Here is a 21169-nt window from a genome sequence, read left to right as displayed (position 1 = left end):
AAATCAAGACTAAAAGTAAACGCACTTTAAAATAAAACAACTAAATTAAAAACACAGAAACGTTCAAAATAAGGACTAAAACGAAACATGTGAAAATTACAAGTCGAAAGCATAAACAAATAGAAACTAAATACATTACCAGTTAGGATGAAATTAAAATAAGGATAAAACATGGAGACAAAATCAGAAATGCAAAAACACCAATTTAAGGACCAAAATGAAATGCGCACAAAACCTAAGAACCATATTAAAAACTTGCAGAACCACGAAACCAGGACCAAAACATAAGAACTCGGAAATAAAAGGGAGTCTTACATGATTAAGCCTCTCAGACACAGAATCTATACGACACCGTTTTAACAATACCATATATTTAATTTCTAAGGCAAAAATAAACCCTAATTCATTTGTGTCATCTCCCAGCCGCAATGCTCTCTTCTCTCCATCACACTCCCCTTCTTTCCTGGTTCAATCGAGAACCATAAATCCTCATCTCCGCCGCCTCATGCTCCGATTGGGAGCTAAACCTCACCAAAACCGAAACTAGAACACCATTCAAACTAAACCATATAAAACCCCATCTATTAAACTCTCAACCAACTACCCTAAACCAAGACGCAAACTCCATAGACTCTAAATCTTCCAACAATGGCCGACGAAGATAATGGACTGTTAAGGTAAACAACTTTCTCTCTTCCTATTTTATTTACATTGTACTTGCATTTTATTAGTGTATGTTGCTGGAATTTCTATCTGTTTCAAAATCAAAACAAACATAGATTAAACTGGAAATCAAAATAAATCTAGAATATACCAAAAAGAGTTATTTTCCTTTTATTTCTTCTCGGCACAATGAGGGTTGGGTCTCCTCTTACAAATGTTCTTCGAGCTTTCGAATTGGGAGAGGATTTACACTCATGAGGAAATTTTTTTACTGTTCTTTCTATTGATTCCCCTGTTCGTATTCTTCTCCACCCTCGCTCTCTCGTGTGTGTGTGTGTTTTATTTCTGGTTCTTCCCTCGTTGATTCCTCCGCTAGTTTTTGTTCCCCGTGATCTCTTCTGCTAATTGTTTTTGTTGTCTTCCTTCATTTGTGCATGGTATGGGCATGAGATGGACTGGGTAGTGGAGCAGGAGCAGCAGGGCACGGGTGATGGGGAACCGAGCTGCTCGGTCAGAGTGCTGGCAGGGTGATGTTCGGGCAAGCAGGCTTCACGTGGGATGCTGCTCGATCACAGCTGGGAGCCGAGCCTTGTCTGCTCGGTTGTAGTGTTGGCAGGACGTGGTTCACGAGCTGTTGTTGGGCGCTCCACGTGGGAGAGCTCGGGTCGGGTTGGTGCTCCCAATGGGTCAGACTTGGGCCTGTTCTTGGGCTCCGATTTTGATGTTGATGTTGGGCTCTATAATTAATTTGAGTTTGTAAAAGGACCTTGAACACTTAATTTGAGTTTTGGATTGACTTTTAATTTATATATCGGTTTCAAAAATGAAACGTATACAATATCAATCCAATTAAAGCCAAAGTCTCTTAATTTCCATATTAACCCAAATTTAAGCTTCCACGATTCATCACTTGAATTAATTCCTCATCGATCATAAACACCTTCAAATCAATTCTCGTTAATCATCAAGTGAATTTAAATGGCCCGGACAAAATTAGGGTATTACAGCTGCCCCTCTTTGCTCGTTGTTGTGACCACAAGAATGTATCAAAGACAAAAATAATGACCTAATTTTGTTTGATTGCAACGTCATTTCTCTTTCTTCAGTCTTCTTCTTGACTTTCGCTTTCGTCACTTGCACAAACCCTTTTAATGGATTATTCCGCTTCTTCATATCCGAGAATCTTCAGTTTCTTCCCACATCTGACGATATGATGGTTTGCTCCAACACTCTTGTGAAAAGGCTAAAAATGGCTCGGATGACTTATATAGTACTTGGGCGTTTTTGTCCAGTCCCATCTTCTTGCTTTAAAATTTGATAAGAGATCTGCTTCACTCGATCTCCGGGGTAAGTGAGACTTGAAAAATCTTCGGATAACATGTCTGCTCCCTATTCTTCAGAGAGTATAATACTCGAACAATCTTCAACGATCGCGTCTGCCCCCTATTTCTTCAGAGAGTATAAAACCCAAACAATCTTCAACGATCGCGTCTGCCCCCTATTTTTCAGAGAGTATAAGACCCACAATCTTCAACGATCGCGTCTGCCCCCTATTTCTTCAGAGAGTATAAGACCCACAATCTTCATCAATCGCTTCTGCCCCCTATTTCTTCAGAGAGTATAAGACTCGAACAATCTTCAACGATCGCGTCTGCCCCCTATTTCTTCAGAGAGTATAAGACCCACAATCTTCATCAATCGCGTCTGCCCCCTATTTCTTCAGAGAGTATAAGACTCGAATAATCTTCAACGATCGCGTCTGCCCCCTATTTCTTCAGAGAGTATAAGACCCAAACAATCTTCAACGATCGTGTCTGCCCCCTATTTCTTCAGAGAGTATAAGACCCACAATCTTCAACGATCGCGTCTGCCCCCTATTTCTTCAGAGAGTATAAGACCCACAATCTTCATCAATCGCGTCTGCCCCCTATTTCTTCAGAGAGTATAAGACTCGAACAATCTTCAACGATCGCGTCTGCCCCTATTTCTTCAGAGAGTATAAGAACCATAATCTTAATCAATCACGTCTTCCTCCCTATTTCTTCAGAGAGTATGAGACTCGAACAATCTTCATCAATCGCGTCTTCTACTCATTCCTTCAGAGAGTATGAGACTCGAACAATCTTCATCAATCGCGTCAGCCCCTATTTCTTCAGAGAGTATGAGACTCGGACAATCTTCATCAATCGCGTCTTCTCCCCATTCCTTCAAAGAGTATAAGACTCGAACAATCTTCTTTTGCTTCACTACTTTTTGTGAAGGTTTTAGTTTGATTTGCTTCAAAGGTCGAACCTAAAAATCAAACATTATCAATCATTAATGTATGTTTGAAAATATCATACTCAAAAATTTAGAGTTCCAGAAATTTTCTAAAAGCTCATCTCCATCGTGAAAACTTGTCTGGAAGCCATTAGATACGTAAATATCCTTTGACCCAATTGTCGTCATCATTCTTTATAGGATTTCAAAACTAGTCATCCTCATCTTGATGCTTCAATATCTTCAATCTTCAATTATCATTAGGAAACATTTTCTTCTTCGAATGAACACCATCTCCTTTGATCTCGATGGAACTCAGACATCTTTTGGTGTGATTCTGCTTCACTATTCTTTCATGAAGGTCAATGTGGATGGTGAAACTCTGTGGATTAGACCTCTCAATTCTTCAGGGTATGTTTCTCTAAATGTAACTCATTGCGTTTGATGTTTGAAATCTTCCTTTCAACCATCGAGATTTCAATATCCTGCATCTTCTATTATCACTGAAAGATCTGTTAAAATCATGTGTTTATGTATGAAACACTAATGCAATTAAATGTATCAGTGTGATGCATTTTCTTTTATGCAAATGATGTTTTTATGAATGCATAAATGCTGAATCAATCTTCAACTGGCTCCAGAGTAGTGAGCTCGATCTTCATCAATTTGATCATTCCTTTCTTGGGTTTGCTTTAGATATCTGTGTAGCAACTCATAGTCTCCAACTTGCATTTTTGACGAGCCCTCTGATCTTCTTCTATCTTCTTGTCGTTTTTGTTTTCTTTCTTCATTTCGGAGAAAGTGTTTTCTCTCTCAACATCTTGCTATAGTCAGAAATACGATTGTGTTACCCCATTTTGTCCTTAGCTCAATTATGCTTTCAGAGTTGTTCTCCCAGGACTCTGCCATTGATCAATGCTCAGTTGATTTGCTTTACAAGGTAAGCTCTGCTTAAATTCACGGTCTTCCCCTGACACTTCAAGTTACGAGACTCATTCTCAATAACTTCTTGGTCTGAATCTTGTCATCTCAACATGATATGGGTTCAGTCGTGCCCCAAATATCACAACTTGAATGTTCTCATTCTGGTGTCACTACACAGTAGTGTTGTCAAATAATTTAAGGGCTTTTTTTCCATGTTGCCACAAACACTTAAGAAGTGATCAATTTTTTAACCAAATGTCTTGCATTTTATACAAGTCATAATATGTGCCCCTTCTGAACAATGAGGTCATCTTCTTCTTGGTGGGTTACTGACAACGTCATCTGGAAATGCTAAAAGCTCTTATTCTTCATTCATTCTTATCTCTTTAGACCATCTGCTTCAAAAACGCAGAATGCTTCATGTTCTGACACCTCTTCTTCTCTTTCTTCTAATAGAGGCATAATGAGCCTCACCCACTGCAAGGACTTTTCTCGTTTGAAACTTGTCTTGTTTGAAAATGTTTTTATCCCTTCTCTTATTTTTAGGGGATGCGAAAATTTTATGAATAAATTTCAAAAATGTTGTCATTTTCTTCAGACTCACAATCAAAACAAATTGTAAAACAAGAGTTCAATGAATATAAAATAAGTCAAATTCTCTTTTAATCCTTCAAAAATTATATACATTTGAAAAGAGTAAAAATTATTGCTGACAAAAGGCTTAGGCTAACTTGGGAAGGAAATGTATTTGGTTAGCTTTTTACACCCTTGATTCTGGCGTTTTATTGATATGATAAGGCAAACATTTTGCTTCTTTTTTGGGAATATTCACTGGTTCTCAATCTTCGTGAGCGCCTTTGGACTGTGGGGTACTTTATCAAGAGATGTATAGGATCCCCCTTCTGTACAGTGGTTGATGATCTTTATGATCGAGCAGCCTTTTCAGGTTTTCAACTCGAATTCTCCTTTGGTTTCAAGACGTCATTTAAAATTTTACATCTTGAACCCTCATTTTATTGTTTTTTATCATGCATTAAAGATTTTATTTTTAAGAAAACTATTTACAAATAAAATTAACCCTGAGGGGCGGAATGAAGTCTGAAGATAGCCTCTCCACTTAGAAATCCATGTATGATTAGAAGGGACTTTTCAGGCACGTAATGTAGGCCAGGGCCATGGTTATGAAAGAAAAGGATGAATAGGCCCAAACAAGTGTTTAAGGGTTATCGAGCCAAGGATCAATTTGTTCTGCTGTCCTTAACCTTGCTCTGCCTGATTTGAAACTGCTCGTGCATCTTCTCTTCTTCTTTTTTTCCTTCAATGTTTCACGATCTTTGGGTGAATAAAATTGAAATGTTTGAACCACTCGTCTTGAGGTGTTTGATCGATTTTCTTTCATTTTCTTTTCATTTTCCTCATTTTCAATTTTTTCTTTTCTTTCTTCTTTTCTTTTCCTTTTCTCTTTCTTTTATTTTTTCTCATTTTTTCTTTTTTCTTCTTTTTTCTATCTTTTTTTCTCTCATTTTTTACTTATATATATTTCTTATTTCTCTCTATGTTGTCAACTCGATTTGATCTTCGAATGCTTCGTGTTTGGTCCATCTTGTTATATCTTGTTGTTTCTCACTTTATTTCATCATGAATTGCTTCTGTAGAGAAATCCAGATTGATGATCTTTATCCGTGCGAGCAGATGTTCTTCACTTTTGCCCTCCAGTGTGGAGGGTGATCCTTGGTTTAGGTTGAATCATAAAAAAAATACTATAGGCTCAAAAGGGGACCGTAAGAGACATATATATATATATATATATATAAGGATAAATGAAACAAAGTCGTTCATCATCTCATACATGGAAGTCTTCATAAAAGAGGTATCCCCAGGGGGACGAATATTCAGGATTAACCTTATCTGCATGAAAACAATATAATTAATGCATGATAGAATTATTTCAATGATTCCTTTATTTCTTCTTCTTCTACGCGATCCTAGTATGTCTTTGATTTGTAATACTCCATCTCGTCTTTCTTGCAGGAAAGGTCCTCGCCATGCCCTTAGGATTTATTAATGTTGGGGAATTGATGTCAATGATTAGTCTATGTGTTATCTCGGGTAAGGTACCCACCAATGGTTCTTTCGGCTCTGAATGGGACATGGAAGGTCTAATCTTGCCTCTTGTCAAAAGCATATAATTAATGAAGTAGCAAAACAACTTTTAACTCAAAAAATTACAAGATCAAAACTTTATTCATTGCTCATGACCTTTGGAAAATGACGTAAGTTCATTTAAAAATCCTTTCAAAAAGTTGAGAAAAATGACAAAAACATGTTCAAACAAGATGTTGCAAATGACAAAAAGTTTCATGATGAACAAAATGATTTCTACGCAGTCCGGATGCCCCATTATTCTTCTGATACAGTGGCGTTTGATTCGACCGGGTGCTACACATTGTGCTCTGGTACTCCACTCGAGCTCGTCATCCATTGTTTCACCAATTCTTGTGTCAACGTCCCATTTTCCACAAGCATCCCTATTTCATTTAACAACGGCCTGCAATTTCCCGTAGAATGCCCCAATGCCCCCAAGTGAAAATTACAGACACTATCTTGATCATAACTGTGAGCAAAAGGGTCTGATTGTACTTTCACTGGCCTCGGTGTGAGGTATTGACCTTTAACCAAATGGGGATACAGATCTGAGATAGACATTTAAATACTTTCAAAGTATTTTTCGATCTTGGGACTTTCTTTGGATGACTCGAGTACCCTGCTGCCCCTCTTCTTTTACGGTTGCGGGAGCTCTGGATGTGACATTCATTCACCTCATCAGCCTTTTTCTTTTGGCCAGCTGGACGTTTGGAAGTGACCTTCAAGTTTCCTTTGTTTATTGCATCTTCAATTAACTCGTCAGCCATCATAAGATCCAAAGGAAGTTGAACTTGTGTTGTCACTCCTCTCCATCTTAGGGCATATACTTTGAAGTTCTCAGTAACTTTCATCCCCATCTTTTGAAGGTGATGATATTTTGGGGCTAAGCCTTTAACACATTGATATTGCCCCAGAAAAGCAACAGCTAGGTTGACCCATGTCTTGATCTGGTCTTTGTTCAAACAATTGTACCATACCACAGCTGGCCCAGCAAGACTATCATAGAAGTAATGAATCAACAGATTATCATCATCTAAGTACCCTTCCATCTTTCTGCAAAATTTTTAGATGAATTAGGGGGCAACTTGTGCCATCATATTTCTCAAAATTTGGCACCATAAATTCACGTGGGATGACCAAATTAGGGACCAAACTAAGTTCTCTGGCTTCTAACTCCCTGTGAGTGGTATTAACAACCTTCATATTTTTAACGGCTTCATTCAACCACTTGAATTCGTTCTCATACTGCCCATAATTGACGAGGCTCTTCCCTTAGTTTGAGTTAGATGCTCCGGGGCGAATTATTACTCTTGGTGCATTAGTCTGATGAGATTGATTTCCTTTATCCTCCACTTTCTCTCTGCCAACAGCCTTGGTTGCCAGCACCTGGATCATTTGATTCGATGCGCTTTGCAGATAACCCGATGCTTGATTCCTCTTATCTTGTTGTAACCCGAGTAACTGTTCTTGCAGCTGATCTTGTGATTTCTCATTAGAATGCTCCCTTGCTTCCATTTTTTTGCTCACGATGATGAGGAACAATATGAATGAATGATCTTGTTATTACTGAACAAAAATCTTTCATAAGTTATTTCCGTGTTTTCATAATTAATGCATGTAAAATACTTAAACAAATACATGCAATGCAAATGCAAATGCACGAGGTGCTAATCCCGAAAGTGACCACTTATAGAACAACCGTTCACTTAGACAACAAGAATTCAATAAGTACACCATGTAGTCGAAATACAACTGTGAGTCTTCATCTCTTCATTTCCTTGAGTCGTACTCTTCATGGGATCTGGTATTGCACCTTCAAAATCATCGGTGTATTCCATCACATTTGATGACGTCGGATGTCTTGAATCTTGAAATCTTCATTCTTATCTTCCACGCGATGTGGTCTTCTCGTATTTACGAAGGTCTTCTCGTCTTTATGAAGGGTCTTCTCATCTTGATGAATGGCATTCTCGTCTTGATGAATGACATTCTCGTCTTGATGAATGCTCTTCTCGTCCTTGGTACGATTGTATCTATCCCTTGACTCAATATCTTGGCCTTTACAGTTTCTTCAATCAGCTTCAGATCTCTTCATTCATCGGGTGTCCTTCATGGATCGTTTGAACATCTCTGGATCTCCTGGTTTTGACTACATAGTGGAGAATTTCTTGCCTCAATATGGTCAGCCTTCTTGTTAGTCAATCACTTGTGAATTAACACCCCTCGATGACATGAGATTGCAAATGCAATAAAATCACAATAAAATAGACATAGAACAAAAACGGGTTAGTACACATAAGATAAACAACAAGATAGTGGATACCGTAAACATCACATAAAACCTACCCTCACATGCTGGCTACCCAATCATGCTTTAGTAGATCCTATCCGACATGATATCTACCCACATGTTTTGTCATTCATAAAAGATCATAACCGCATGGTATCAAATTCACATGTTTTGTGCGAAAATATAAAACCTAACCGCATGCTTTTCTAGTTCTCATACTTATTGCAAAAATAAATTCGAGGAAAAGGTTAAAATGAGTTTCTCCTTCGTGTCTGCAGACAGAGATTCAACATAAGATGGACAGAGTTTCAGTATTTCTAAAAGGGTCCTCGAATTGTCCTTTGCTGGTGCCCTCTTGGGCTTGCCAGACCCTCGATCCTCACCCATTATAGGCTTAAAACGGATCAAGTTCAATTCAAGAGGATACATTTCCCTATGTCCATGCGAGGAAACTCAATGTTTCACTCGTAAACATAAGGCATGTACCCCAGAGGTTACTAGCTAAAGCCCGTGCGGAGAAAAATAATTTTTCTCACGTAAGCATAGCTTTCACCCCTACTTAATGGGACAGAGCACAGTTAGAAGGCTCTGAATATTGAAGGTTTAGCAACAGTGGGGAAACTCATAATCCTTTGCCTCGATCCAAAAAACTCAACAAACTAAAGGTTAGAAAACTGAAACATGTAGATCACACGTAAAAATGAAAATGAAAACAAGAAATTCAACACAAACAAGGGATCAAAAACCAAATTAAAATGAACTTATAACTTTCGTTTGCAAAGACAATTAATTAATCGACTATTGGCCTGACTCTCTAAAAAAAGTCCCCAGTGGAGTCGCCAAGCTGTCGAAACGATTTTTAACGGGAGCGAGATTTTGAAAATCGCGTCAATCTTTAATTATTCTCTTTTCAATTAAATTTTAATTAAAAACAATGCAATTTTAGAAAACCTCTCGTTTCAAAAATTTGGAATTCCTTTTACGATAAAAACATATGGTTCGAGGAGTCACCACCAATCTTTGATTAGGGTGTGATTGGGCACCCAAAAACGTTGTCATTTTAAATAAAAATTAATTTTAATTAAAACGACAAATTTACGGTCTACGTTACCAAAATCCAAGTTCGGGAGTCGGTTACGTGTAGGGAAGGATTAGCACCCCCACAACGCCCTAAATCGGTACCTAGTCGATTAATTAATGTCTTTGCAACGAATTTCACAAGTTCAAATTTAATTTGATTAATGATCCCTTTAAACAACAAAAATGCAAATTTGTAACATTGAAAAACAACAAAATATGTTAATTTAAAATTACCAAGTCGTTGGAAAGATAAAGGATATTCGATTATTTAAAAATATCGAGACTAAATCTTTAGGTGAGTTCTAACGATCTTTTCTCAAATAATTTAAATAGCCGAATATTTATTTTTCTTTCATTCCCAAATTTTAAAGTGATTAATCAATTCTTTTGGTGACACTGATGGGATATGCTTTTATTTTAAAATCGTTTAAAGCGGATATCTAATCAGTTAAGACAACCCACTTAAATAATTTTAAATTAAAAGAATATTATCCTTAATCAAATTATGTAATAATGTCAAGTTATACACGTGAGGCTATCATGCAAATCATACAAAAATGATATTAAAGGAAAAAAAACCTATGTCTAAACGAGCATACCAATAAACAATGGTAAACACCAAAAAACCTATCACACTATGAAATTAATTATTCAATATGACTAAATGCAAAAAGGGCCTAGGATTACAAATTTTTCGGGAAATTAATAATTTTTCCAACATTTATTAAGTCTACCATATTCATTTACATGCAACAAACGCTCTCATCCTAAATTAATTAGCATTTTAAGATAATATTTTTCCAGTTACAAATGCCACCTAAACTAACACTATACATACAGGCCTACAAATAAAATATTTATACATTAAGATGAAATAGTACAAGACTAAATCTACCATTAATAATTTAAACTCAACATAAGATGACATGAAGGGGCCAAAATTATAGAAAGATGAAAATAGACATACAAAAAAGGAAATTACTCCTTAAATTAACAAGCATACAACGTGACTAATTTGCGAAATAACCAAAATTACAAGCTACATTCGGAAATAAAACATAACAACAAATCAAGACTAAAAGTAAACGCACTTTAAAATAAAACAACTAAATTAAAAACACAGAAACGTTCAAAATAAGGACTAAAACGAAACATGTGAAAATTACAAGTTGAAAGCATAAACAAACAGAAACTAAATACATTACCAGTTAGGATGAAATTAAAATAAGGATAAAACATGGAGACAAAATCAGAAATGCAAAAACACCAATTTAAGGACCAAAATAAAATGCGCACAAAACCTAAGAACCATATTAAAAACTTGCAGAACCACGAAACCAGGACCAAAACATAAGAACTCGGAAATAAAAGGGAGTCTTACATGATTAAGCCTCTCAGACACAGAATCTATACGACACCATTTTAACAATACCATATAGGTTAATTTCTAAGGCAAAAATAAACCCTAATTCATTTGTGTCATCTCCCAGCCGCAATGCTCTCTTCTCTCCATCACACTCCCCTTCTTTCCTGGTTCAACCGAGAACCACAAATCCTCATCTCCGTCGCCTCATGCTCCGATTGGGAGCTAAACCTCACCAAAACCGAAACTAGAACACCATTCAAACTAAACCATATAAAACCCCATCTATTAAACTCTCAACCAACTACCCTAAACCAAGACGCAAACTCCACAGACTCTAAATCTTCCAACAATGGCCGACGAAGATAATGGACTGTTAAGGTAAACAACTTCCTCTCTTCCTATTTTATTTACATTGTACTTGCATTTTATTAGTGTATGTTGCTGGAATTTCTAACTGTTTCAAAATTAAAACAAGCATAGATTAAACTGGAAATCAAAATAAATCTAGAATAACCAAAAAGAGTTATTTTCCTTTTATTTCTTCTCGGCACAATGAGGGTTGGGTCTCCTCTTACAAATGTTTTTCGAGCTTTCGAATTGGGAGAGGATTTACACTCATGAGGAAATTTTTTTACTGTTCTTTCTATTGATTCCCCTGTTCGTATTCTTCTCCACCCTCGCTCTCTAGTGTGTGTGTGTTTTATTTCTGGTTCCTCCCTCGTTGATTCCTCTGCTAGTTTTTGTTCCCCGTGATCTCTTCTGCTAATTGTTTTTGTTGTCTTCCTTCATTTGTGCATGGTATGGGCATGAGATGGACTGGGTAGTGGAGCAGGAGCAGCAGGGCACGGGTGATGGGGAACCGAGCTGCTCGGTCAGAGTGCTGGCAGGGTGATGTTCGGGCAAGCAGGCTTCACGTGGGATGCTGCTCGGTCACAGCTGGGAGCCGAGCCTTGTCTGCTCGGTTGTAGTGTTGGAAGGACGTGGTTCACGAGCTGTTGTTGGGCGCTCCACGTGGGAGAGCTCGGGTCGGGTTGGTGCTCCCAATGGGTCAGACTTGGGCCTGTTCTTGGGCTCCGATTTTGATGTTGATGTTGGGCTCTATAATTAATTTGAGTTTGTAAAAGGACCTTGAACACTTAATTTGAGTTTTGGATTGACTTTTAATTTATATATCGGTTTCAAAACTGAAACGTATACAATATCAATCCAATTAAAGCCAAAGTCTCTTAATTTCCATATTAACCCAAATTTAAGCTTCCACGATTCATCACTTGAATTAATTCCTCATCGATCATAAACACCTTCAAATCAATTCTCGTTAATCATCAAGTGAATTTAAATGGCCCGGACAAAATTAGGGTATTACAAATGTGACGGGAGTATTAAAAGTATGACATGCTTCTTTAGTATGTAAAAAAATAAATGAACACAACAAAAAAAAAGAAAGGGTTCAGTAGTCGTTCTAAATTCTAGAAACTAATATTTTTTAATCCTAACATTGAGTACTAAATTCTCTAACTAAGTCTGTAGTATCTAATACGAATAGAATAAATAGCGAGATGCAAACTAAAAATAAATGTAAAGGTTCTAACTCCCTAATTTATTTATATCAAATGCATAGCTAATTAAAAGTTGAAGGACTAAATGGTGAAAAATCTAAATCTATGGTTTAAATATAAAATCTAATAAATTAAAGAAATAAATAAACTTCAAAAATAAAATAAAAGTATTAAAAGTGAAATACAAATAAAGAATTAACTAACATGCATAATAAAATATAAATGAACCAAAATTATCCATACAAGTTTAATAAAACTAATGAATAATTTACAAAATACCAAAATGAATTATTGAACTTGAATTTATACTAATATTATTGACAAAATAATCTATGGACCAAATTAAAAAAAAGAATAGTTTAGGGATTAAATTTTAAATTAATGTACAGGTTTCAAAATAGTGACTAAATTGAAAGAACATGAAAATTCACATGACAGATAAAATTTTTAATAGTGACTTAAGTGTAAAAACACGGTTAAAATGGAGTGAGTAATGCATAATTACTCCATTTTATAAACCTGAAATACAGTAAAATATAAAAATGTAAATGTACCAAATTAGGACAGCGAAATAGAAATAGAATCAAAACGAACCAAAAGAGTGACTAACATACAAAATTGCGCTAAAAGTAACAGGACCTAAGAAAAAATAACCCAAAACACTTAAAACTTCAGCTTTTTTTTAAGTAATTTCCAATTTGGCCGCGTGAAACCTGAAACCCCATTTCCTTTTTGGTTTTTTTTTTTTTGCATTCTCTCTTTTTGTTTTCTCTCTGACTTCCCCTCCTCTCCCGGCCACTCTCCTCCATGATGGCTTCAACCCATCACCTCCGGCCAACATTTAAACGCCGTTTCAATAGCCGCCAATCCGATCGGAAGGTTTAAACAACGTCCTAAGCTAACTCAACTCTCTATTTTAGTCCTTATTTCTTTTTTATATCCCTAAATCCCAATGACTACCCTCTCTGACCACCAATACGTATTGTTTAATTTATTTAAATTTTTACTTGTAATTTCATATTTGTTCAATTTAGTTCTTAATTTTTTATTTTTCATAAAATTGATCCATGATTATTTATATTCTTAGTAATTTACTGTAAATCATATATAATTACAAATTGCAATTTAATTTTTGTGAAAGACGAAAGTAATTAATCAAAAAATAAAAATTGACCCGATTTGAACTCAATCCGTATCTGATAGAGATCCGACCTGAATTTTATTTGCCAATGATGTGACTCGATCTGAACGAGATCCGCCTGAAGTCCATCCGAACCTAAATTAACATGGTCTTTAACTGTTCCGGACCTGAACTGACATCGATCCGAACTGAAAGTAACCCGAACTGTACCTGGTGTTAAATCAACCTGAAAATGACTCGACCTGATCCAAGTCGAAGCATCAAATTTACCTGACTTGACATGTATCCGATTTTAGCCGACTTGACAGGATCCAACTGAAACCTGAACGATGACCTAATTTTACTTCCTATTCACGGCCAACGACGATGAATCTCGGTGAGGGGTTAGATGACTTTTGGTCGAACGGGAGCAGTGCTTTATTTGGTGGGGGCGGTGTACAACACCACCGATCGGTGGCGACGGATCAAAAATGGGCAACGACATAGTGGTTTTGAGCCTTTATGGTTTTTAGGATTTTAGTCTTGATTCTCATAAGCTCTTTTTTTTCAGATCATATTCAAATCATGCTTAAAATATGCATTTTATTATTTTAAGACACAAATAGTGTCCTAGCCTTAGCCATGGCTCACTTTCCTCGGTACATGGGTTCAAGGCTTCTGAACCTCGTATTGTTTTTCCGTTGGCTTATGAGGATGGGCAAATTAAAACTCAGGTCCTTGAACTTTTCGAAATTTTGAAAACAACCTTAAAATCTTCAAGATCTATCATTTTGGTCCCCAAAATACACTAATTAAACATTTATAATTAAACATTTAAAATTAAACTTAAAAGTTAGGGTGTGACAATTACAACGTAGATACCTAATATTATAATGGTGACAACATTAAACACCTACTTTTAACGAAAAACTCTTTAGACATCCAAAGTTAACTTAAAATATAGTTTGAACACTTATTTTTACATTAAACTTATATATATATATATATATGGATGAGGTATATTTGAATCTAACACACAGTGCATTAAATATATATATATATATATAAGTTTAAAACGGGAGTAGGTTAAGGTTTGGCGCCCAGAGGTTAAAAAATAAGGAGAAGCAGCAGTGTTTTGGCGAAAAGGATGGACCAACAAAGGACTCCCGGTCCCCACACCACAAACAGCCAATTCTGGAATTTTAATTTGGTTTCATTATGGTTTTCTTTCTATACGGGAGCGCCTCCTTTGCATCCACCAACGAATCCTGTTCAAATTTCAACTTTCAATCCACCAACTAATTTTATTTTTGGCTTGGGATTCGGCCATCTACGTACTTACGACTCGTACAAAATCCGATGAAGGTTAAATACAAAAAAGAGAGAGCACTATGTTTGCAGATTTCACTGAAACAAAGACTGAAAAATAAAAGCACGCATATCTATAATCTATGTTATGAGTAAGACAAAACAAAAGAAGAATTGTTTTTAGGAAGCTGTGATTGGTTGGAAATTTCAGTTGTCTAGATTCCCTACTTTCTGTTTGATTGTCCACTTTAGTTCCCTTACACCCGACTGTATCCTAACATTCTCTATTATCTCAATTAAGCCGCCAAAATCCCGCTGCTTAATCTTTGGTTTCTCCAAATATAGGAGCGGTTCAAATAAATCAGTGCCTATCCAACACAAACACAGCACATTATGAAACGAATCCTTAGCGGCTGAAAGCAGCCGGCTTCTTTCCTGATTAGTGTTTGGGTTTTCTTATCTTCAATAATAGAAATATTATAAGATAATATATTATTCATAATTTAATTAACAACGTATATAAATCTTGCTAATGTAACTGCTTAAAATTAAGTGTTTTACGAAAAACAAACATTTTTTTATCACAAAACCAATCAATAAATTCTCAAAAATTTATATTAAATAAAAAAATTAATATTTTTTATTATTACACTTATATTATTTTTTAAAAACATTTTAAAGTGTTTGGATGATGTGTGTAGTTCATTTTTCATTGGTTGGTAATTTTTTTAAAATTCTTTATTATAAACATCAAATGAAATAAATAATATTATTTATTACAAAATAATAATATTTTTAAATATTAGAATAATTTATCTAATATTATTTATGTCAATATTATTATTAAAATATTATATCTAAAATTTTAAATAAAATTATTATTATTATTATATTTTATTAAAATAACAATATTATAATTATATTAAATATTTTTTAAAATAAAAAATAATATATTATTAAGTATATTAATTAATTATTAAAATAATTAATATTATTAAACTGTTAAAATTTATAATATTATAATAGAATATTATATTATATTTAAGGAATATATTTTAAAATTTAAAAATTCAATAATATTATTTTTATGAAATTAATAAATTAGTTTTATTAATAATTTATTATATATTATTAAAATAAAAATATTATATTATAATAATTATCAATAAATATAATTTAATGATTAATATTATTATTAAAATGATACTAAAATAATATATTAATATTAAATATATGAAATAATAATGCTTTGAGTGCTTATATTTTGAAGTTAAAAGTTCGTAAATTGACTTACGAAAAATCAGACCGTAACTCATTTTCCAAAAAAATACAAAAGAAATTCAGTTGACCAGAAAAATGAATTACATTGACCATATATTTTCCGCCAACCAAACATTAGAAAATGCGAAAAGCATTTTCCGAAAAACCAATTACAGGGAAACAAACAGATTGTAACTTAAGATCACATAAGGATCATACAAGGAAATATTAAAATCTAACCAAGAAACTCGAACAAAGATACAAACATATCTGATCGCATTGGTAAACAAACTATAAAAGAAAATCAAGCTATTGAAATACCACCAACAAATCACAAATCAAACTCGAGCGACGTGAAAAGCTATTCATGAATGCATAACGGGTATCCAAATTCAATCTGAGGTCTAACGCATGAAAGATCAACAATGTAACAGATAACCGTCATCATAATCAATCTTGGTAATGTTAAATCAATCTAGAAAAAGATAAGTGAAAACAAATGTCAATCAATCGAAAAACGTGTTAAAATACATGAAAAAATGTGTCATAAAGTCAAATGAAAATGTGTCATAAGATAGATTTATTGAAAATCAAAAAATAAAATAAAATGACAATAAAAAATATCGACAATCGATAACTAACATTAAAATTAATGATGTCGTCGATCAACAAAGATAAAAAGAAAAATGGATAACAACGTACCAATGATAGAAAATTAAGAAAAAAAATTAATTGAAACTAAAATTTATGGACAATAAATTAAATTAAAGAAAATTTTATACCGAATAGAACTGTATTTGCCACGTTCGTCTTTTATATCAGCATTTTATCTAATGATTAAACTTTTTTTTAGATGTGATTTAAAGCATTGATATCATTTTTTATATAACTTAACTGCGAATAAACTAAAATCCTTGTGATGCTATTTACTTTTATAATATTTCAAATCAATAAAAATTCTATTTGAAGAGAAAAAGAGGAAAGAGAAAAAATCCCTTGGTCTGCAAAAAGAGAATCTTAGTCAGCCTGTATTCAACATTTTAAAGGTAATTACTATGATTTTCTTTTTGACATGCGAAGACAAAAAGAATTTAGGAATCATTAGAGTTGTGGTACGTGGGAACAAAAGCTGGCCTTTTATACAACTTTGTCTTTGCTTAGAAGGCATGTTCTGTTCCCAACACAACCCCAATCTTTGGTCATAATCATCATTCCATATTTTTACTATATTAATGTTCTTATTATTTTTTACAGTTTAAACATTAAATAGTATTGCATATAATAATTATATATCGCTCTTCAACAATATTCAATAAATATAAAATATGTGTCACCTGCGTTTTACATAGTTTTGGCATTATGCTTGGGTTGCTTTATTTTCTTTTGGATTAAATCCCTAATATAGAGTTGGTGCCTGGTTTGAATCTCGAGGTGTAACAAATTATGTGTCATAATATATTTTCTCAATATATATAATCTTTATATAAAATAATATTATTGAAACTATGAAAATATCATTCTAAAGAGATATATTGTCAAAATATTAACAGATGAATACATTATTTATTCGTTTATCAATAAATGAATTAATAATACTGATTTTTAAGAATGTTATGATATTATATTTTCACTATGATACTTAAGATGTACTATTATATCGTTGACAACATCGTTGAAATTTATTATATGATTTATCTTAATCATCAAAAACTAACTTCATAAACTTTTACTTGGTCTTTCATGTTTCATAATACTAACTTTAATGTAATACTCGTTAACTGACAGTTTAACTTCCTTTTCACTTTGAGTTCCAATAAATACTTTACCTAAACATACAAATGAATGACTTCAGAGTTAAATGCGATATTTTAGAAATTTGAAATCCCTTATTACATCTAAGTCAATTTTATGCATGCGAGATGGAGATCAATGTGGTGGAAGATCATCACCACTAGTTATGCCAAATTCAACGAATTTTATGATTTCTTTATCTTCACTTTAATAATAGGTTGATTCTTCAATTTGACTTAGAAACACCATTTGAGAGAACATTTCAACTTGATTGTTTGATAAGTTGAGAATATCGGGCACTACTCCAACCTCAAACATATAACTAAACCACTATATTGTTTGATGGTTCATATACCACAACCATGCTTCTCACATCATCAAAATATATTACATAATAACTCATTGTTTTGGGACATATGAGATACCTATACACTACAACAAGTGAGATTTTTAGTAACTATTTAATTGTGACATTAAAGACAAATTATGAAAAATGAATAATTGTGACTTATTTCTATTTGGTCACTCATTAGTAATAATAGTGATAATTTTAAAGTACATCAACTAACTAGTTGCTAATAGTGTTTTATTGTAACCAAAGCAAATTGTATCAATTATTCACTAATAAAATGTTCGAATTGGTGCCAAATTATTTTTTACGAGAAAAATTGTAATAGTGACAACATATTATGTAGTTACGATTATTATTCATAATCTTGACAAAAATATTTTGTCACTAGTCTTCATTGGTTATTTGTGAAGGTAATTGTTTTTGCTACTATTGAAATGAATATTGTGTCCTATTTCTATTTAGTCACAATAAGCTTTGATAGTGCCATTTAATATGCAATTATGATTTTTTTCTCCAAAAAACTTGATTAGTTTTTATATGTAATTTATGATTTTTATTGAGGTATATATGAATTTTACAAACACCAATTAATTATTAGTATTTTGTTTTTAAATTTACGACTTCCACCACAAGGGGTTAATGCATTGTGAAATATTTTTATTTTGTTTTATTTTATCAAATATAATTTAAGGACACAAAGTATTATTTTAGGTTTAAATCTTAATATTTATATATTTATACTTTAAAATCAATCTAATTATTTTTTTTATTTTTCTTCCACGAACGTATTTCATATGAAAAATCATAGAAAAAATAATTAAATTATTATAATAATAATTAATAATATAAAAATATATTTGATGCAATAAATAAAATTAATCCCAACAATAATTTAACCTAAATATTATTTTTTTATCAAAAACAAATATTTCTTTTTTAGCATAGTGATTAGGCATTGTAGTATTCCCATGAAGGTCTCAAATTCGATCATCTTAAAAGTCATGTATTGTTTTAATTTATCATAAAATAACATGTGGAATCAACAATTAGTTGGTCTAGTGAGATGAGACACTAAATCCCTTTAGAAAATTGGGCTGGGAAGGTTGCCCTCACTTATGTTGTAACACCCTAATTCGATCGGACCCGAGAGTCGAAAGAATAAAGCATCACATGGGACCATCGAAGTGGTTAACCCAAAAATTTTCGTATAAAACCAAAATTCATTCATCCACAAAATACCATTAGTTTAAAAGGAGACCTCCCAAGTACATCAAAAATTACATCACAATATTTTATCAAAAATAGAGTTACAAATCGAATACATGAAGGTATAAATAGTACATGCCCTCTAAAATAGATTCAGACATACTCTGAAGACTTGGAAAATATGGACTCATGATTCGATGATAAGCTCCTCGAGAGATCTCCTAAGAATCTGCGCATGGAAACAAATTCCGAACACTAAACTCACAAGCTTAGTGTCACACAAATAACTACACTACACTACATGCATTCACTACATGAGCAAGCTAGCAAGAAGAGACATTAGCATACTAGAATACTAACAAACAAAGTTGAGGTAGGCATTATGATGTGGTAGGAGGGTTGTTCGTCTCGGGACACATACCCCTCTAGCCTACTTAAGATATCCTTGGGTATTTGGGATAAGATCCAAAACTACATCGAAAACGTACACCCGACCAGCTTACTCCTTGAGAGTACTTGGGGTATTTGCGCTCAGCCGACAACTGAAGTGCCTTGGCACTAGCTGAGATATATCAAGATATTTTAATTAACAAGACGATCATCATAACAGTTAAAGTAACTCGTGTGTCCTTATTGTTTCTCGAACATCATGTAAAGGCTAGTTTTATGACATTTTACTTCATAAGATTTATTATGCTTTTGTAGTATTTATTAGTTGTTTTCACTTGTAAGTTTATTAGAGAAATATTAACAGTCCTAGACCCCTTTTTGAACCCTTCTCTCAAGTTAGGCTTCTTGCCCAAAACTATTTGATGGTACTGATACTAAGCCTTTTAGTATTGATACCGACCTGCGAGTATTGATATTGATTATTCATTTTATATTTTGATATTACCCTTTAGTAACGATACTCTTATGATAAGTATCGATACTTCTCTATTAAGGCATCAATATGTTTTGGGTACCAATACAAAATTGCGATTCAATGTTTAGGAAAATAATTCAGTACCAATACTCTAAGTCCTTACTTAAGGGTATCAGTACTTTTATTTTGTATAGTATTGATACTTCCCGAGTACTAGTACCAAATTTAGCTACTGAAATTTGTAGCTTAACACTAGTATCGATACCCTACCCTTTGGTATCAATACCCTAAGAATAAGGTACCAGTACTATCCAACTCAAAACTATAACACCCATTTCCTGTATACATTTCCGTACACGAGATACAAATGTCACATCACTTTTAAAGCATTTCCTCCTTTGAAAACTCGTACAATTTTGTTTCTTTTCATAAAACATTTTAATTTAATACTAATAAAACGTTCATTAAACTTTAGTATATAAATAAAAATTTATTGTTAAACCATTTTATCCTTTCTACATCATTATAAGTCAAATACTTTTCATAGTGTTATCAAAATTCTATTACATGCCGACCAATAATATAAAGATAGACATAGTTGTCGTACAATTAATGATGAGCAACTCTCGATTTGCGATGTGAGATGCACTCTTTACTCAGCTTCATAAAACCTACGCGTGAAATAAACACACGTTAAGTATTTACTAGTGAGGCAAAAATACTATTAAGGTGAGATCAATACATCATTATATCATATCTATCAAATACAAATTCATTATTTTCAATTCATTATAATTTCTTTGAGATGCACACGTAGTGCCGATACGGTCATTCATAAACATATTATGAATTTCGTGGGTTGCACACTTAGTGCCTATACAGTCGTTCATCAACATATGATGAATTATGTGGGTTGCACAGTTAGTGCCAATATAGTCGCTCATCAACATATGATGAATTCCGTGGGTTGCACACTTAGTG

This window comes from Hibiscus syriacus, unplaced genomic scaffold, assembly GCF_006381635.1.
Source record: "Hibiscus syriacus cultivar Baekdansim isolate YM2019G1 unplaced genomic scaffold, ASM638163v2 tig00111837_pilon, whole genome shotgun sequence".
Lineage (NCBI taxonomy): Eukaryota > Viridiplantae > Streptophyta > Magnoliopsida > Malvales > Malvaceae > Hibiscus > Hibiscus syriacus.
The sequence above is the reverse complement of the archived record's forward strand: the minus strand, read 5'-3'. Positions refer to the sequence as shown.